At 47.2% G+C, this 18,532-nt stretch overlaps 1 protein-coding gene across 2 annotated transcripts in view; it reads right to left on the bottom strand.

Moving 5' to 3' along the window:
• Nucleotides 1-18,532, bottom strand: part of NOS1 (nitric oxide synthase 1) — an 833,905-nt gene that overhangs the window by 207,943 nt on the left and 607,430 nt on the right. The window lies entirely within an intron of this gene.

Genomic DNA, 18,532 nt, shown 5'->3' with positions numbered 1-18,532 from the left:
GTGTCAAACATGGCACAACTTCTGACTTCCAGCATATAGGCGTGAAGGGGTATGGGACTTCCTGCAGGGACACTCGGCTGCTCCTCTACACTAGTCCGGTTACTCAGGGCAGAAAGTGCTTGCAATCAATGTATTGACTTGTAAGGATGCCCTTGTGGCCCTTGTGGATAGCCAACTCTAAGAACTCTGGATGCAAAAGCAATTACCCTGTCGCAGCCATTCTGCTTTTGTATCAAAACCACCCCATGACCACTAGTGCTTTTATCCGTCATAATGGATGTTTCACAGTTCATCTCAAAGCTACCAAGAGTGTCTGTCTCTGATATGGGCTTTTTTTTATTTTAGCAAATTTCTGATCACACACCTGAGACCATTGAAACACTGTTTCCTTCTTGCACAAATTCATATATTTTAACAAAGATCAGCAACATCCCTGATGAACTTTGAATAATACTTTATGACCCCCAGAAAGGAGGTCACCCCTTGCCTATCGTTGGGAGCAGGAAAATCCAAACTCGCCTCAACCAGACTTTTTAGGCGACACACCAGAGGCTCTAAGCCTGTGTCCTCAATAATCAATTTCGTTATTTCTTAAGTGACACTTGCTTTTTTGAAGTGTTAGGCCCACCCTGCTCAATACCTTATGAACTCCAGTCAATGTTCTGTTGCGCTCTTTCACTGTCCTGCCAGTTGCCAAGAGGTCATCTTGGAAATACAGCACCCCTCTTATGTGACCCAGTGCTGCATGCACGTTGAAAGAAAGCTCCTGCCAAAACCCGCCCTAAACGGCAAACGTGTGAACCTAAAAGTACTATCATGTGTGATAAAGTGGTGAGATGCCTACTCTCCAGATGCAGTATTACTTGGGGCGATGAAGCCAAATCCAGTGTACTGAACACAGTGGCCCCTGCTGTCATGCTAACCAAGGATCTTTAAAGGAAGTCTGGGTCAGTCCTTTCAGTGTAATCAGCTCATTGTGGGATTCTCCTATTGCAGTGAACTATGGAGAAGGCTCCCAGTTTTTTGTTTTTACTTATTTTTACACATAAATACAGACGGAAATCACTGTTTCCTTTCAGTATATATTTGTAAAAAATGAAAAAACTGGAAATTAAGTCATCTTGCTTACAACTCGGTAGTCATTCATGTCTTTCAGTCCAAAGCCTGTGGAAAGTAACACAGAGGAGAAGCTTTAAAAATGAATGCATTTCCCTTTCAAATGTTTAAATGGCTGCCGGGGTGTTTTTCACTTCAGCATCAACATCTGGAGAGCTGCAGGTTGCAAACCCCTGAACTAAAGTGAAAGGTATGTTATAATAACACATCTTACATGATGTTAATTGAAGAGCGTGGGTCGTCAGACTAAAGAATCCTCCAAATGTGCATATGCCAAGCTTTTGGGCTAGGGAAACTGCTGACCATGTCTAACCTTTCCAAATGCCTGTTAATTGATGACCTGGTGGATGGAGCTTGGCTCAGAATTCCAGGTGTCTGTCCTGTGACCCCACATTGCTGGGTGACCCACGTCGAGCCCTTATTAAAAAGAAACTCCCCTTGACCCCCCCTCTTTCCATCCAACTACCGGCCGATCTCAAACAACCACTTTGTTGCAAACTCTTAGACCAGCATACCAGCATACTCACAGCTCTGCCTCGTCACAGGTCCAATTGCTTACAAGACCATGCCCAGCCCTGATTCAGACCACTCACAGCCTCGTCTCCATCTGGGATGACATGAAAAGAAGGGCACACTCAGAAGGCTGTGCTGTACTTCTCCTCCTTGACCTTTCGGCAGCCTTTGAAACCATCAAACACACCATCCTCATGGACAGACTCCACTCTCTAGGCATCAGGGACCCTGCTTTAGGGTGGATCTCCACTTTCCTCACCAACAACTTGTAAATTACCTTGGGGTGCCCCTTGGGCTCGTAGCTAGCACTCTCACCACATCAATGCCGTATCTAGAGCATGGCACTTTCACCTCTGCATCCTCAGACAAATCTTCCCTATATCTCCTACTCTCACAGAGTCACAGCAATTTTGGCCATTATGCTTTGCCGTCTATACTACCCTAATTCCCTCCATCTGGGCACCCCTGCCTATAAGCTCAGAAAAGTCCAATGGCTCCAAAACACCACAGCTAGGCTCCTCCTTGCTCTCTCCCCCAGACAACACATTTCTCCTGCCTTCAAGGCACTCCACTTTCTTTCATTTGGCCGAATGCCCACTTTGAAGGCCATGTGCATTACCCACTGTGCCCTCCACAAGACAGGCCCTGAATTCCTCCAACACAAACGTACACAATACCAACCAAACTGAAGACTTATACCAGGGTCCTCCCTCCTCCTTGTGATACCCCCCTTTCAATTCCACTAGAATAGGAGAATCCTCTTTCTCTGTCCAAAGCTCCCACACTCTGGAACTCCCTTCCACTCAGCATCCACTGCGTAGAGGACCACCTTTCCTTTAGGAAGGCCCTCAAACCCTGACTCTTCCCTCCTGCAACCTGACAAACCCATCCCCACTTTATGCTTGCCATCGTGACAACCAGGCCGTGACACTATTTGCCTCCCCTGCATATCTCCAGAGTAAAGTATGATTTCGAGCAGACAGGACAAACAGATTCCATGGCTATGTCGTAAGCAAAGTATCAACTGGGGCACAAGATACGTATTACGGGCCACTTCATTGGACTACAGCCGCAGGCACGGCCGCTCACCTACACGCATTTGCAGCCAAGTCCCACAACAAAAATCCGGTGTAGCTGGACACATGATGAGCCTCTTGAATTTGGGCACTCTCCTTACCTCCTCACAGCACCCATCCACATGCCTGAGGAACATGGGTAGCTAACTGGGGCCCAGCCATCTCACCCAACTTCTTTTTGGCCAAATGCACACACGCATTCTTACCTTTTGACAATTTTCCCTACCTTGGACTTTTATCCCCCGAGGGCGTTCACCAACAAGCGCTTTGAGGCCGTACCAATGGGATGAAGGTGATTTACAAATGACAAACTACTACTACTTCTGAATTCTATAAATGGGTATTGTATGCAGAAAAAAGCATTTTCTAAACTGGCAAAGAGATTTCACAGTCGTAATGTTATTGATTCCAGAATTCCCAACTCTTTGTTCCTGATACGACTGTTTATACGGGTGTGTGTGAGTTTCAAATGATGCTTTGTTTCCCATATCTTAACTTTCAACATTGCATTGAATTGCTAACAGCATAGCTCATTCCTAAGCACACCCAACTTTCCTTATTCCCTCATGATCTTACCTTTTCCTTGCCATTTAAGTAGGCGTAATGATCATGGTTTATGTTTATGGGGAATTGGATGTCTACTTTGATGTTTGCCTTAAATCCTGTTTTCCCGCTTGGTAGGGCTCATTATTGGCCTTAATTCATATCCAGATCTGCAACAATAAATACTCAAACTGTATTTCTCGGCGCTCCCTGCAAAGATGTGTGACTCCCAAATTGGACCTGCGTTGATTAGGCTCGACAAGCATCAGTTCGCAGTGGCCGCGCTCGTTAAATGCTTCTTCTGGTTCAAGGTGGCTGCCTCAGCAATCCGGAAAGTGCAGTTCTGAATAAACATGTGCACACAGTAGCCAAATCACATTGCTTTTCGATAACACGGATGTTCTTCCTCCATAACCGGTTGGCACGGAAACCAGGAATTATTGCCCCTTTAAATGAGTTCCATGATGGAGTTTAAAGTCCATCTAAATCTTTGGATTGATGCAAAAAAACGAAGACCTCAACCCTTTTAATTGCGATACAGTGTTGTAATGTCTGTCTTGTGCTGGAGTGGAATTCTACCTCGTAGAGTTCCACTCCTGCTCTGAGCCATTTTTACATTCCTTGAGGGTTCCGGATTCGGAAACGGTTGAGAGGTGTTGAAGTGTTGTGTAGGCTGGGCGCTGATGGGCTCAGGCTGGTTACCAATAAAGGACATTCACTTACCTCCCGTGTATGCGTCTTTACTACACTGGCGACGAGGGTAACCAGCCTTGACCCACGTTGCCTCCTCGACTGCCCAGCAGTTGCCTACACTCCTTCCAGCGGCCCGATCCTGTGAGCCAACGGTCGTTGCCTTCGCGTACCAGTCGTCGCACCAGACTGGTTGCCTGCAGCAGAGTCGGAAAACCCGTGTGTAGCTAAGCCCTCCCCTGCCGACGCCGTCCGTGTCGAGCGACCTGCTCCCGGAGCTACTGGGAGAGGCTTTGCTGCCGGCACCTTCATCGTTCCCCGGAGAGGAGAATCTTCATTGAGGCCGGCTTAGAGCCAGTGCTGTGAGCAGGAGGAGGGGCAAGGGGGAGAAGGTTCTGGGAAGCCCGTCATCTGGCAAGCAACCCTGTCTGCACTTCTCAAGGGGGACATTGTTTTGCGTTCCCGGTCCAAAAGCCAGTTGACCCCCTGCCATTCACCGCCCAAGAACTGTGAGTGACTTGGAAAGCGTTTTACGAACTTAGTGGAGGTACATTAAAGTGATTGCAGTTGACTGTCCCCTAGCTAGTTTACCCCAAATATGCAGCACAAAAACGCACGTCCGCCCCCAGCGTTTTTGGCCACCCCTGGTGAGCCGGCCATTGCATGGGACTTGTGGGTGGACACCTTCAAGGTGTACCTCAGGGCGGCAGGTGGCTCCAAGTTTACAGATGATGAAAAGGAAGCAGCCCTGCTAAATTGTTTGGGAACGGAAGGTCTTAGAGTATTCAGACATCTCCCTGGCCCCAACATGCACGCTGCCCCCACTGCACCCGCAGAAGGTAGCGAGGGTGGTGACGCTGTTCCTGGAGTGGTGTTGGTTTATGAGACAGCTTTAGGGAAGCTGGAAGCATGATTTGGCAAGAGAGAGCACATTGTACTTGAAAGGTATAATTTTTTCTCAAGGGTCCAGGGCTCCTGTGAGGGCATAGACGCCTATGTGACTGCCCTACGCACCTTGATTGCCACGTGCAAATTCACTGGTACCATTGATGCGTATATCCGGGATCAAGTTATGATGCGCACTTCGGATGTACGTATAAGGGAGAGACTGTGGATAGAAAAGAATCCGCCCCTGGAAAAAGTCATTGAGATTGCCCGGGCTATTGAAGAGTCCAGGAAAAGTGTTAGGGAATTAGCGGACAAAGGGGAAGCGGTGCATGCAGTGACTCCCCGCAGAACTTTTGATGCTAAGACTAAGAACAAAGATAGTAGGGTGATACCCTCGTCAAGGGAACAGTGCAAGAGATGTGGTTGGCGTGGCCACGTGGCAGGTGCAAAGGAATGTCCTGCTTCCAACGTGGAGTGTAGAAGATGCAAATCCAAGGGGCATTATGCCCGCATGTGCAAGAGTGGCGTGTTTACCAAAGAATCCATGAACATGGTAGAGCCTTGTGATGATGTAGAAGAAGTGACCATTGTGGGGTACATGGGTTGTTCAGACAAGAGCGATTGTGGTGCTTCTGAAGGTTCACTGTTGAGTGTGGGGAGCTGTGTGAAGAGAGCTTGGGCGACGCTCGTGGTCAATGGTGTCAGATTTGGTTGCGCCTGACATAAACCCATGTGCCTACGAGCGAGTACCCATCAAGGTTCTAGGGTTCGAGGGAGCCAATATAGAGTTTGAAGGTCGGGTGACCAAGGGAAAGTTGTACGTGGCCCATAAGGGTGACCCTGCGCTGGGGTGGGACGAGCAGGCCGCCCTAGAGTTGCAGATTAGACCAGGAAAACCAGTCCCTGTCATGAGTGTATCTGATGAGAACGGGGGTGCTGAATCGCCTGTGGGAATTACAGCGGAAGTCCTGGAGTGTAAGTTCCACTCGGTTTTCACCTCTAAGTTAGGCAACTTGAAAGGCTTTGCCCACAAGATTGTTCTCAAGAAAGGTTCAGTGCCTGTTGTCCACAGGGTCAGAAGGGTCCCAGTTATGGATCGTGATGCTCTAAAGGAAGATCTTGCCAAACTTAAAGAATCTGGGGTCATTGAAGAGGTAGAAAGTTCGGAATGGTTGGCCCCGGTGGTTCTGGCACGTAAGAGTAACGGAGGCATGAGGATGTGAGTAGATCTCAGGGATCTTAATTCTTGCATATGGGTTGACAGACATCCTTTGCCCAATATCAATGAAATGCTTTCCTTTGTGTGTGGTGCTTCCTGTTTTTCCACCTTTGACCTGTCGTCTGCCTATCATCAGATAGATTTACATGTAGAGTCGCGCCCCCTTACATCTTTTGTTACCCCCTTTGGGGCATTCTGTTTTTGTAGGATGCCCTTAGGGTTGGCCTCTGCTGCGGCTGTTTTTCAGAGGATAATGCAGAAACATTTTGCAGGTCTTACTGGTGTGGAATGTTTCCAAGACGACATTCTTGTGTGGGGTACATCTCGTGTTGAGCATGATGCCAGGGTTCTGGAAGTGATGGGCGTCCTGAAACCCAGCGGACTTATTGTTAAACTCAGTAAATGTAAAGTAGGTGTTCCGAGTGTGACGTACTTGGGTCATTCCCTGGACATTAAGGGTATTCATCCCAAGAGCGAGTTGGTGAAGGCGTTGAGTGATGCTCCGGCCCCAGCTAGCAAGGACCAGTTGAGATCCTTCATGGGTCTTGCTGAGTACTATAGCAGGTTTGTGCCATCGTATGCCGATAAGACAGTCGGCATGAGGTCCTTACTGAGGAAGGGTGCGCATTTTACATGGTCCGACCAGTGCCAGGCAGAGTTCCTGAGGTTGAAGGAGGACATTAGTCGGGCCCCATCCTTGAGTTCCTTTTCCCGTCCAGGGAAACTTTCCTAACTGTGGACGCAAGTGAGTATGGCTTAGGTGCGGTGTTGGAGCAAAGGGTTGATGGTGAGCTTCGTCCCATTGCATTCGCTTCCAGGGTTCTCAGGGAGGCTGAGGGTAGGTATGCTGTTATACAGAGAGAAGCTCTTGCTGCTGTCTGGGCTTCCAAATATTTTAGGACCTTCTTGTGGGGTATTGAGTACACTCTGCGTACCGACCACAAACGCCTAGTACATGTCATGACGACAAAAGGGTTGTCTCATGCATCCTCAAGGATCATGAGGTGGATGGCAGACATGGCCGAGTATAATTTCAAAGTGGAGTATGTACCGGGTGTGAGGAACGCAGTGGTGGATTGTCTGTCTCGGTTTCCAAGCCCTAGTGGTATCGAGGAGGTCCATGGAGAGGTGGGGGACGATTGCACCTTGGTTGCCAATATGGCACCTCTGGTGTTGGAATGTGAGTGGAGTACGGAGTGTGTGGTGGATCCCGAGTTGATTGGAGTGAGGGCGGCGCTCAGTAGTGGTGTTCTTGATGCAGCCGTGTCCAAGTCTTACGGTCACGTTTGGAAAGAGTTGTCTGTTGGCCCATGGGGTGTGGCGAGAGGTCTGAGCCTAATTCCCCTTGTTCCCTTAGGGGGAAGCTTGTTGGTTTGGCACACGAAGGACATCTAGGCAGATCCATGACCAAAAGGAGGTTGAGGGAAGATTATTGGTGGCCCCGCATGGATGCTGACGTGGAGGCAGTAGTGAAAGATTGTGCTGCTTGTTCTGCAAGTGATAAAAGTAAAATTCTTTCCCTGCAGCCTGTTTATCCAGTGGAGGTGCCCGGTGAAGTATGGTCCAAGGTGGCGCTTGACATTATGGGGCCCATGGACTCATTGGGAGGAGATCTTAAGTTTGTTGTGGTCTTGGTGGATTATACGTCCAGGTGGGTCGAGGCCACTGTTATGTCAACTGTTACAGCCGAGAAAATTGTAGATTTCCTCTGTGCGGTGTTCAACAAGGAAGGCGTGCCTGCTGGATTAGTGACTGACAATGGGTCTCAGTTCGTGTCAGGACACATGCAAAAATTCTTGGATGGGCTTGGTGTGCGTCACCACAAGGCTGCATTGTACAACCCACAGGCCAACGGTCTTGTTGAGCGCACAAACCGTTTTGTCAAGGGGGCTATTCAACTGGCTCTTGCCAACGGTCTTCCCTGGGCCAGGGTGTTGTCGGAGTCGCTCAAAGCTTACAGGCTGACCCCTTCAGTTTTCACTGGCCACTCTCCTTTCGAGTTGATGCGAGGGAGGAAACCTGGATCAAAGTTGAGAGTACCTGCGCTAGGTGGTGGTGTCCAATCGCAGGTGGATATGCGAGAAGTTTTGAATCGTGTACGGGCTGAACAACAGCGTTTGCTGAATGAGCAATTGGCCCGTAGGAAACCCTTGTCTGTTAAGGTTGGTGATTGGGTGCAGTTCAAGAATCCCAGGTTTGTAGCTAAGGGATTGAGCAAGTTTATGCAACCCCGTGTGGTCACCAGATGTGGTCGTGGGTATGTTAAACTTGATGACGGGTCCAGGTGGAGTCTCAGGCGGGTGGTGGTGGTTGATAAGGACAAGTTGGTCCCTGCTGGTGGTGAATTGGGGGGGTCTGGTGGTGACATGAATGATGCCGTGGTCATGGATGCTCTGCGGGGTGAGGGCCCTTCCATGTTGAATTCTTCATTTGACCCCGCTGCCAACGACGTGGTTGTTGACTGTAGTGAAGGGGTTACCGGTTCTGGGGGTGACGATGGGATTGCCGTCTCTGGGGCGGCTGAGCAGGTCGGGGGTTTTGCCCTTCCTGTCAGGAAGAGGAAGGTTCCCTCTAAGTACAAGGACTTTGTCCTGGGAGCCATAGTTCAATAGCTCTCGTTTTTAGATTTGTCCAGGGGGCCATGGTTCTATGGCCTTTGTTTCATCCTTTCCCTTCCTCGTGCGGTGTGTGTGTGTGTGCGTGTGTGTGTGTGTGTGTGTGTGTGTGTGTGTGTTTGTGGGTTGCGTGTGTGCATGTGTGGGCGCCTGTGTGGAATCTAGATGAAGTTCTTCCTTTTATGTGTTCTGGGGAAAGGGGGGAGAAATGTTGTAATGTATGTCTTGTGCTAGAGTGGAATTCTACCTCGTAGAGTTCCACTCCTGCTCTGAGCCATGTTTACATTCCTTGAGGGTTCTGGATTTGGAAACGGTTGAGAGGTGTTAAAGTGTTGTGTAGGCTGGGCGCTGCTGGGCTCAGGCTGGTTACCAATAAAGGACATTCACTTACCTCCCGTGTATGCGTCTTTCCTACATTATTGCCCCTTTAAATGAGTTCCATGATGGAGTTTAAAGTCCATCTAAATCTTTGGATTGATGCAAAAAAACGAAGACCTCAACCCTCTTAATTGCGATACCGCTTAAAGGGGCTGGAATGGTCCCTGACAGCTTAACCCCTCGTTGCTGCTGGTTGAGCTAGCAACTCACACAACAGCAAGCAAATGATGTAGATCGTAAGCCGCGTTTATGGGCAAATTATGTTTGAAAAGGCAGGCCAGAGTTACCAGTTGTCAGCCTCCTGGTGTCACCACCAGAGTAGGCCCTGCGGTGAAAACCACACAGTATTCTGCATATCAAAGCACTCCCCTGGCATTGGGAGCTTTGGAAGTGTAAAGATATGTTCATTAAAAGTCCCACACGTGGCTGTCATTTCAAATATGGTGATTCCACAGCTCCAGGTTTCAGGAAAGAGCTTTGAAATGCAAAGTGCTCTCTGCTATTCAATGCGAGGGCTACTGCATGCCACACCGCCGCCTCCCCCCACACTCAAGGATGGCATCATAGAGGAAGCCAGAGATTTGCAACAGTGAATCCTTCACTGAGCGACAACAATGGACACTGGTGCAGCTGTAGGAGCCCCTTTAAAGGGGACTTCCATGTTCCTCCTTGACCATTATTTAATGAGGGCTCCCATCCCCCTCCTGGGCCCTTGAATGAGGGCGTCCATGCCCCTCCTGGACCTTTTAATGATGTCTACCATGTCCCTCCTGGACAATCTAATCAGTGTCCCCGGCCATGTCCGTCCTGGTCCCTTTAATACCTGAACCCTTTAATGAGGGTGCTAATGGCAACTTGGACCCTTTAATGAGTGCCCCACGACCCTCCTGGACTGTTTAATGAGTGCCCATGTCCTTCCGTAACCGTTAAATGTGTGCGCTCATGTCACTCCTGGGCCGTTAAATGATTGTCCCCATGTTCCTGCTTGATCATTAATTGAGTGTCCCCCATGTCCTTCTTGGACCGTTTAATGACCCCCCCCCCCCACACTCCCCCTTAGTCCCTCTCCTGGACCCTTTAATGAGTGCCACTGCCATGTCCTGTCCCTCCCGATTTTGCTGCTAAATCATGAATTGATTTTCTTCAAAAATGATAGGCGCTTGTTAGGAAAGAATTAAAGCAGGTGGTAAATTACATCTCTACCCACACTACCACAACGTGGGCTTGAAATTTCAAGGTTGCTGCATTTGTGTCATACCCCAGGCGGTAAATGCATTTATTATGGCCGGAGGAATACACATTATCCTGATTTCTGGGCAGCTTAATAAATACGGCAGTGGATCAACAAATACCCCAGGGAATAACATATTTAAATGTGAAGCGCAGATTTTAGACACCGGCTGCACAAACCATACCATCATTACCAGCGTGTGTGAGTGTGTGTATGGGCCATGCGTGATATGTGCCATGCCTGGTATGTTCTTCACACTGGCTCAGAGATGATCTGAACTTTGGGAGGCCACTACGACCGTTAGGCAGTAATGTCATCTACATTGGGGATGGCCAGCAGTATTGCAATTACTGATGGCAGTAGTGTGTTTAACCACCAGAAGTATTTTTTTACTACATGTCCCCGAGGGCGTTCAACCCACAGTGATTTGAAATCATACCAATGGTGAAAAAGGCGCTATACAAATGCCCAATAACATAACATGCGGTAACCTAGCAGAGCGATTTTTCTCTAACAGGTGGTCCTTTACCATATCACTATTTTCATAAAGAAGTGGACACAGCGTAATCAGATCTCCCAAACGGTTCCTTTTCTGAAAGAAAGACAGCCCACACTGGCTTCTACTTGCCCCCTACTCTGTTCAGTACTTGTTTACATTCCCCAAGGTGCTCTTAAGGGTATCCAGACCAAATCACGTTTTTCCGCGGCTTTTCAAATGGCTGCCCTCCGAAGGCCATTTTGAACACATGGTCATCCAGCTTTGCTGTTTCAAGAGCAGAGGGTGACTGCTCTGGAGATCTAGAGAGCCTTTGAACTAAGTTAAGGAGCAACTGTCTGCCTGTGTAAAAAGGACTGACATTAAACAAAAGTGCCTTTCCAGAAAGGAAGGAGAGTGTGCTGAAGTTGGGGAAGGGGGTGGGATCGACTGCTTTTTTTTTTACACCGCTCCACCGTTTTGGAATGGAGTTTGAGCTGTAGGGTTGTACCGAAATTCGGCTTCCAGTAAGTATTCGTCGAATTCGGGCTGAATATGAGCTATTCAACATTCGGCTGAATACTTAATTATCATTCGAAGCTGAATAGGTTCCTCTTTGACTGGATGCCTGGAATCATTCAGGCATGTTGCTGTGTTTCACTGAAATTTCCCATTTAAGGTATGTAAACGGCACTCCCTCCTCTGGGGCCTGTCAAATGTTTAATCTCTTTCCCAAACTGCATGACAGTGTGTGCATGCTGGGGGCTCTGCTTCTCTGCATAGCTCACCTTCCTGGTGGGCGGAGGCGAGAAGGGCGTGGAGAGCTTTAAACAATGAAAAGGAATGCAGAAACTACTTCGATTACTGCTTGATCTCAAGAACAAAACAGGTTGTTTAAAATGTGCATGAAAAACATATTACAGATCTTAAAAGCTTTAGAACCCACTGTGATCATTAGTTTCGACTGACAAAGGTCGATGATCCGAGGGCCAGTTGCAGAAGTTTTCCTATTCATAGGAACGGTGCTGGCATTAGAATACTATTCTCAAAAATAAAACAAGCAACAGGGCTGCTTTACAATGTGATGCCCATAATGACCGCAGGGCTGGCCGGAAGGGTTAACCCTCCGATAGTGCCACCCTCATGCATCCCGATGTCAGATCTTTCGTTTGTTATTTTAGGCCTCATCACGAGTTGGGGCAGCAGCCCTTAAATGCGGTGGTAACGCGATTACCACCGCATTTAAGGGTCTGACCAAACATGGGTCTGGCGTGTTTTCCCCCAGCTCAGAGCTGGGGGTAAACACGCCACAATAATTATCATTTTCGGGCCTGATTAGCGCCGCACCGAAAATTCCCCATTGGGTCCAATAATTACAGTTACCGTCCAACCCTTGATCTGGCGCTAATAGCGCCGGACCGGTTGGCGGTAACCCTATTAACGTGGGCGGTAATACCACTGGGATACCGTCCAACTCGTGGTCTTTAATGTCTGTTTGGAGTCTGAGTCAGATACCCTGACATCATTTGGATGCTTGTGCGTGTCAGGTTTTAAAGCCTTTGCCGGGAACGTTGTGTTAACCTCAGTACAAATGGCAGCTTTCACCCGTGCTCATCTCAAGCCTGCGAGAGAAAAGCTTGGCAGTCACTTTTGGACCTGTCACTGTCTGAAAACAGAAAACAAACCGTGCAATGTTCTACTTTGTAAAGAGACTGAAACAGCTCGTTCGAGATCCAACCCCACTTTTAAAATAAATCTGCTTACGGTTCTTTGGTAGTCCTACGGAACATGGCAGCGATTCTCAAAAATAGTTTTCTCCACTTGTGTGTGCCCAGGTCAAACGCATAGGGGAAACACGTCTCCATTATGTGCTTGGCCTAATTCATAAGTGTTACTTTTGTAATGGCAGATACACAATGTGTGTCGGAAAGATCTGATATAGCACACCGCAGGTCATAATACCATGAGCTTGTGCAAATGTGTGCCTCTTCCTTCTGCTCCCTCACTAGGCAGCTGAAGGGAAAGCTCAATGCTGCCACAGGTCTGAAATGGCACCTGGCGGCACTGACCTAGTCAAAATAGAAATGCTCATGCTTTGCATGAGTGTTTCAGCATTTTTGTTACCTATCCATCTACCGAACAGAGGTGAAACTGCTCTGGCAAAGTTTGTCTTGCCTATCCTGCACTCTGAGGCTCAGGGACTAGCCCAGGAAACTTGCAGGTCGCGCTTCAGAAGACTCGCCGTGGACACTGAATGCAGAAAAAGCCAAAGTCTTGCATGCTGGTTCGCAACTGCCCAAATTGCTATTTACCAATTTGTGGCTTTTGGTTGTATTAGGCACTTGTGTAAGTGGAACAAACATTTCCATTATCTAGTTCATTAGGGCTAGATTGGTCCAAGTGGTGATGCAGAGCATTCTGGGACCTGTAGTCATGAATATTTAAATAAACAAAGAACAATTGATGCCCATAATACTATTTGAGTACCAGTTTATGCTTAACAGTAATTGGAAAGGTAGGGACAACAGGAGACAGGTAATTCTCACAACAGTCCTTAATTTTGTGGTTTCAAACGTGAAGAGTTTGAACTGCTTGTAACATTGAAGCGTCACCAAAATAGTCTCAATAGCATGCATAATGAAGTTATATCTCCCAAAGATTGCCCTTCCCCCACAGTCTCTGAAGTTTGCGTCTCTCCCAACATTTGAAGGGTTAGTGCACCCCCCCAGCCACCCAAAATGTTATCCCAGGGGCACCCCTGGCTGCATCTAACCGATGGGGTAAAATCTGCTTTTTTAAATTTCTTTTTATCTTTTAATAAGCTTTTAATAAACTTAGTGAGATATGTATGCCCAATTAATAAATATGAATACTCATGCAATAGAATGTCTCCTTATTTTATTCAATGCAATGTTGTTTATTATGTTCTAGAACATGTTTGTTTAAAAAACAACTTTTCGGCTCACTATTCGGCTCTGGCCGAATAGCTGGACCAACTATTCGGTATTCGGCAGAATAGTAATTTCACTATTTGGTACACCCCTAGTCAGTTGGGAAAAAATGTATTATTTATCTGTTTTTTAATTGGGTAGAACAGCAAAGTGGAAAAGGGGCTTTGGAGGGCAGCAACATAGAAAAAAGTAAGGTGGGAGTGTAAAAGGAGGAGCAAAAAGGCAAATAGAGGTGTTGAAAACATGTATCCAAGTAGTTGTTCTTTGCTCAAAACAAGGGAAAGGAAACTTCTTGCGAAATATGGAATCTGCACTGGTGATCATGGTATCCAGTGATATAAATCGTTGGAAATAACGATTTCCACGAGTGATCACCATGACGCACGTACGCATCACTATGGCCTTTTCTTAATCTGTACTGCAAATACTTCACCCGTATACATTTGAACTAGGGGTGTACCGAACTTCGGCTTCGAGTAAGTATTCGGCTGAATTCTGGATGAAAAAAAGCTATTCGGCTCCGGCCGAATAGTTTCTTGCTATTCAGCTCTTGCCGAATACTTTGACATTCTCATTTGAATACAATGCAACATGAACTCAGAAAGGCAAATATAGGGCCTCATTACGAGTTTGGAGGTAGCCATGGAGCTATTAGCTGCATGGCTGCCTCCAAACCGGGCTCCTTTACCCGGTAAGTCCTCATTGCAGGAACCATTCCCCATTCCCATTTGAGCCCCCATAGGGCTCAATGGGAATGGGAGGGAGGTTACAACAGGCACATTACAAGTGCCCCTTTGTTGCCTCCCTCTTCCCCTCGCGGGACCCTGAAAAGACGCCTGGTTTTACCAGACGTCTGATCCGGGTCCCGCAAAGGCAACCTCGTAATACGCGCTCCCGTAATGAAGGGGGCCGGTCCCGTACCGGCCCCCTTCATTACGGGAGCGCAAGCCTCGTAATGAGGCCCATAGACTTCAGTTTGCAAAACCGAACAGAATTAGACCAGACAAATTGCTATCACACAGCTGAAAAATATCTTGTATTGTAATCTGCTCTTTAGGACATGTTTTGTTACAGATTCTTAGACATAAAAAGTGCTCATCTTTTATACTTAGCCTGTAACAATACAGGAAAATCATTTCTTTTGGGGAATGTTTGTATGCAATGTGCACTTTTTTCAGTTGGAAAAGACAAACTGAAAGAACTGTGCATAGATACTTTCAGTTCCTGCCATGTCACTTACCATTGTGTACCTCATAGTCCCCCCTTTTCTTTTTTTAAGGACTTGAGTCGTGAGTTTAATATTATCTGATATTTTATCAGGAATTATAAGTTGCATATGTTTGTTTATTGGCGAGAACGAGTAGCTAGGATAAGTGAAAAGGTAGCAGCATTTGTTTGGGTGGGGTGAATAGTTGTGAGATGGAGTTCACGCATTTCAGATTTCCTCTTGACTTGTGTCCTGCATGAGCCGACATGAACATTTTATACATTTCTGTATGAGCTGCAAAGAAGTTTCGAAACTAGACCGCATCAACTTTGCAGCTGCATAGAGAATGCAATGCATCTGATTCACAAAGACCGTCCTTTTGCATTTGTGAAACCTCCTACTTTAACTGGCACTGAATATGCAACAATCTTCTGTACATTTGGTCGCTTCATTTTGGCTAAATCTGCTTTTTTCTGGCTTTTATACTTTAAATAAAGATGCTACATTAATTACAATGAAGAGAAATAAAAGTATTGAATGCATTTAAAATGGTGCTTTATTTGTTTTTTTTAAAGTGTTTTTTTAAGTTTGGAACATGATTTATTAAATAAAGCAACTATTCGGCTTCATATTCGGCTTTGGCCAAATAGTTGACGAACTATTCGGTATTCGGCCGAATACGAAATGTGCTATTCGGTACAGCCCTAATTTGAACTGAACTTTACTTCACCCAAATCCAGTGCATTACTGTCCAATAACCTACATTCTATCACATTCTCCAGGTGACTGCCCTTAAACTAATCCTGCCCAGGCCACTGCGTCCTATGAGTGCAATCTCCTCTCTGTTAAATCTTGATTCACTTTCGTAAAATTAACAAAGAGGAAAACATTGCTCCTTGCATTCAAATCATTTAACACTATGGTTAAATATAGCAGCAGTCTTTATGTGCCACATAGTAAGGCTGCCTTGTTGACCATTTCTTAAAACTCTGAAGTTAAACCATTGTTCCTCAGGACAATTATTCAGTCAGCTATGTAGAGGACGTTTACCATAATGGCTGTCTTGGGGTTAAATGGGGAATTGGTACCCTGGCCTGCAAGGTCGAAAGGTGTGCACTGTAGCTGGTCCTCTTACAGCCTCTGACCTTCCAGCGTCAATTGGTGAAGCCATGGCAAGTTTGTTTGCAATCCAATTTAGCGTAATATATGATAGGTTATTTATAACGCGCTTAATATCCAGAGGTTTCTAAGTGTGGACCCGGTGATCGAACTTGTGGTGCTCCGTGTCGTCTTGCTTCCAAGGTGAGCGCATTGTCCTTGAGCTCTCCTCCCGATACAAACCTTGAAGGCAGGAACTGCCCACAATATTGCCCTTCAACTTCCTTGCGGGAGCCAAGTACACTGTGGGTGAATTCAGTGTGTCTGGATGCAAAGTGAAATACAGACAGGCAGAACAATAGGAAGTTATAATCTAATGGAGCTGTGAAGGGCCATTACAGGGAATAATTCACCACGTCCTGAGATTTGGGATGCGGTCGTTGGATGTTGGGGTGACTACGAGGGTGATGTGTGTTAGCAGCCTCTCTCCCTTAAGGAGAATCATGTCTGGATAGTGATGGAGATATAGCAAGGGTTGGTGATATGCATGTCTAGTGATGGGGAAGAGCAGATGTGTGCAGGCATACCCAACCATCCAAGATTTTACTTGGAGGCTATGCACTTTTGCAGACATCAATTAGGGCTATTCAATTACACAATTATCATTGCTTCCTTATTGGGATTCGGAGTATATGAAACTAACTACTAGGGATTTAGCATGGCCTGTATCATGAATAGAGCTCCCTGCACATGCCTTTTTCAGAGGAAGGGACACAAACACGGACACACACACACACACTGAGGAATTCGACTATCCGCACAGGGAGAGTGCGCTCACCAGGGCTTTTTTTTGTTGTTGATTTTTTAATAATGAAAATTAATGATGGGAGACCAAACTCTGAGAAATGTACGAGGCCATTCCGCGCACAATTCATCTGCTCCTGCACAAAACTCATAGTCACATGTACTCTGTGAAAAGACAGCCTACAGACACTGTCTTCCCCTGTCATATTCAGCTGGAATGTGACAGCCCCCGGTACATCAAAGCATCTCAAGGAGGAGGAAGGCACACCTTCCTCCAGCAGGGGCAGCCTAATTTAAGTTTCAAAGGCTTCATGGATCTGAATTCCTTTTGTCCTCCAGCTAGTGGCAGTGCATACTACAGAGATAATTGACGCAAGCCTGCTGAGTGGGCTTGGTTGCCGAAGAGACAGGAAGGCAGGACTAACATCCGTTTGGTATGCGTCAACTTGAAGCTAGTTCCCACCTCTCTGTATGAAAGGCAGTGAATGGCCTGTCTGGGTCCAGCAGTTGCCACAGGTGTCCCTGCAGAGCAGACCCCTTTCAGAGGGGAGAAGTTTGTCGTTTGGGGGGGTGACAGGAATTCTGCTCCCAGCACAAACTTCAAGGCAACTCTGCCCTTTAATCAAGAGTCACAGAGGACTCAATTAACAAGAGAGACACTTTGATCTACAACAGACAGGGAGATGGTTGGGACTTAGATATATGTTGTCACCCCCTTGTCTGTCCTGTTGCAGAACACTTTGGTCCCAACCTCTTGCATAAGGTAGGCTTACCCTGCACTAATCACTGGGGCCAATTTGGCTTTAAAAGAAGGCTGAACCCCTCACTTAGCAGATCATCTGAAGACATTGAAAGAGTAAGAAGAAGGACTTATTTTGACCTAAGCTGAAGGTACAGTCTACCATACATCTTCTGCCATTGAAGGAAGGCCAGGAGTTCCAAGACGGAAGCAATATCCCTCCCTTAAACATCTCCCAGGGAACAGAGGGAGATACCAGACTCAGAGGACCCATCCAGCAGCTCCAGAACTGGTACCCAGCCAGCACACAGCATGCTCTGCTCGGTTCTGCCGGCAAGCTTCCTGGGTGGGAAGTGCCGGAGAGTATCTGAACTAAGGACAAGGCGTTGCATGCAAACACTCTCCCGAGCTTTGAGCCGTCTGCCTTGAAAGGACTCCAGCCACACGAAGAAGCTAGGAGGACTGCCACACAAGCATCACCCAGCATCCATCTTTTAAGGACATTTTCGAGACAGTCAAGTCCTCAAACCTCATCTGGCTGCACCGCTGAATTTTGCCACGCCGCAGTCACCAGAGCCATCCGAGATGCCTCGACCAGCAGTCCAGATCCGCCAACCAGCACAGAGACAATGATTCTTGGCCCGAGCTGCCGCGCTGGACATCCTGCCGACGTCTGTCCAGCCTCGCTTGCGGAACTGCCTGCCGTCTGGTGCTCCGTGGTGTCTCCCGCCACTCTGTCTCAAGGACTGCAAAGTGCCCTAGAACCGCCTTGAGGCTGTTGAGCACCAATAACTTCTTCAGCACCAGGTACATTGTGGTTCTGCCCCCCTGGTCCTTCTCTGAAGAACCCTAGAGACAGTTACAACCCTTTGCCTCCTTGGTGGTGAAACCAAATAACCTTCAACAGTAAGACTGATTACTTTACCAACTACCCTCCTGTCAGTATCCATAGTGCTTCCCTTTCATTCGCGATACAGTCTGTCCTCTGT

Source organism: Ambystoma mexicanum, chromosome 10 (assembly GCF_040938575.1).
Source record: "Ambystoma mexicanum isolate Mex_15411 chromosome 10, UKY_AmexF1_1, whole genome shotgun sequence".
In the NCBI taxonomy this organism is placed as follows: Eukaryota; Metazoa; Chordata; class Amphibia; order Caudata; family Ambystomatidae; genus Ambystoma; species Ambystoma mexicanum.
This window is presented reverse-complemented; position numbering and strand designations above follow the sequence as displayed.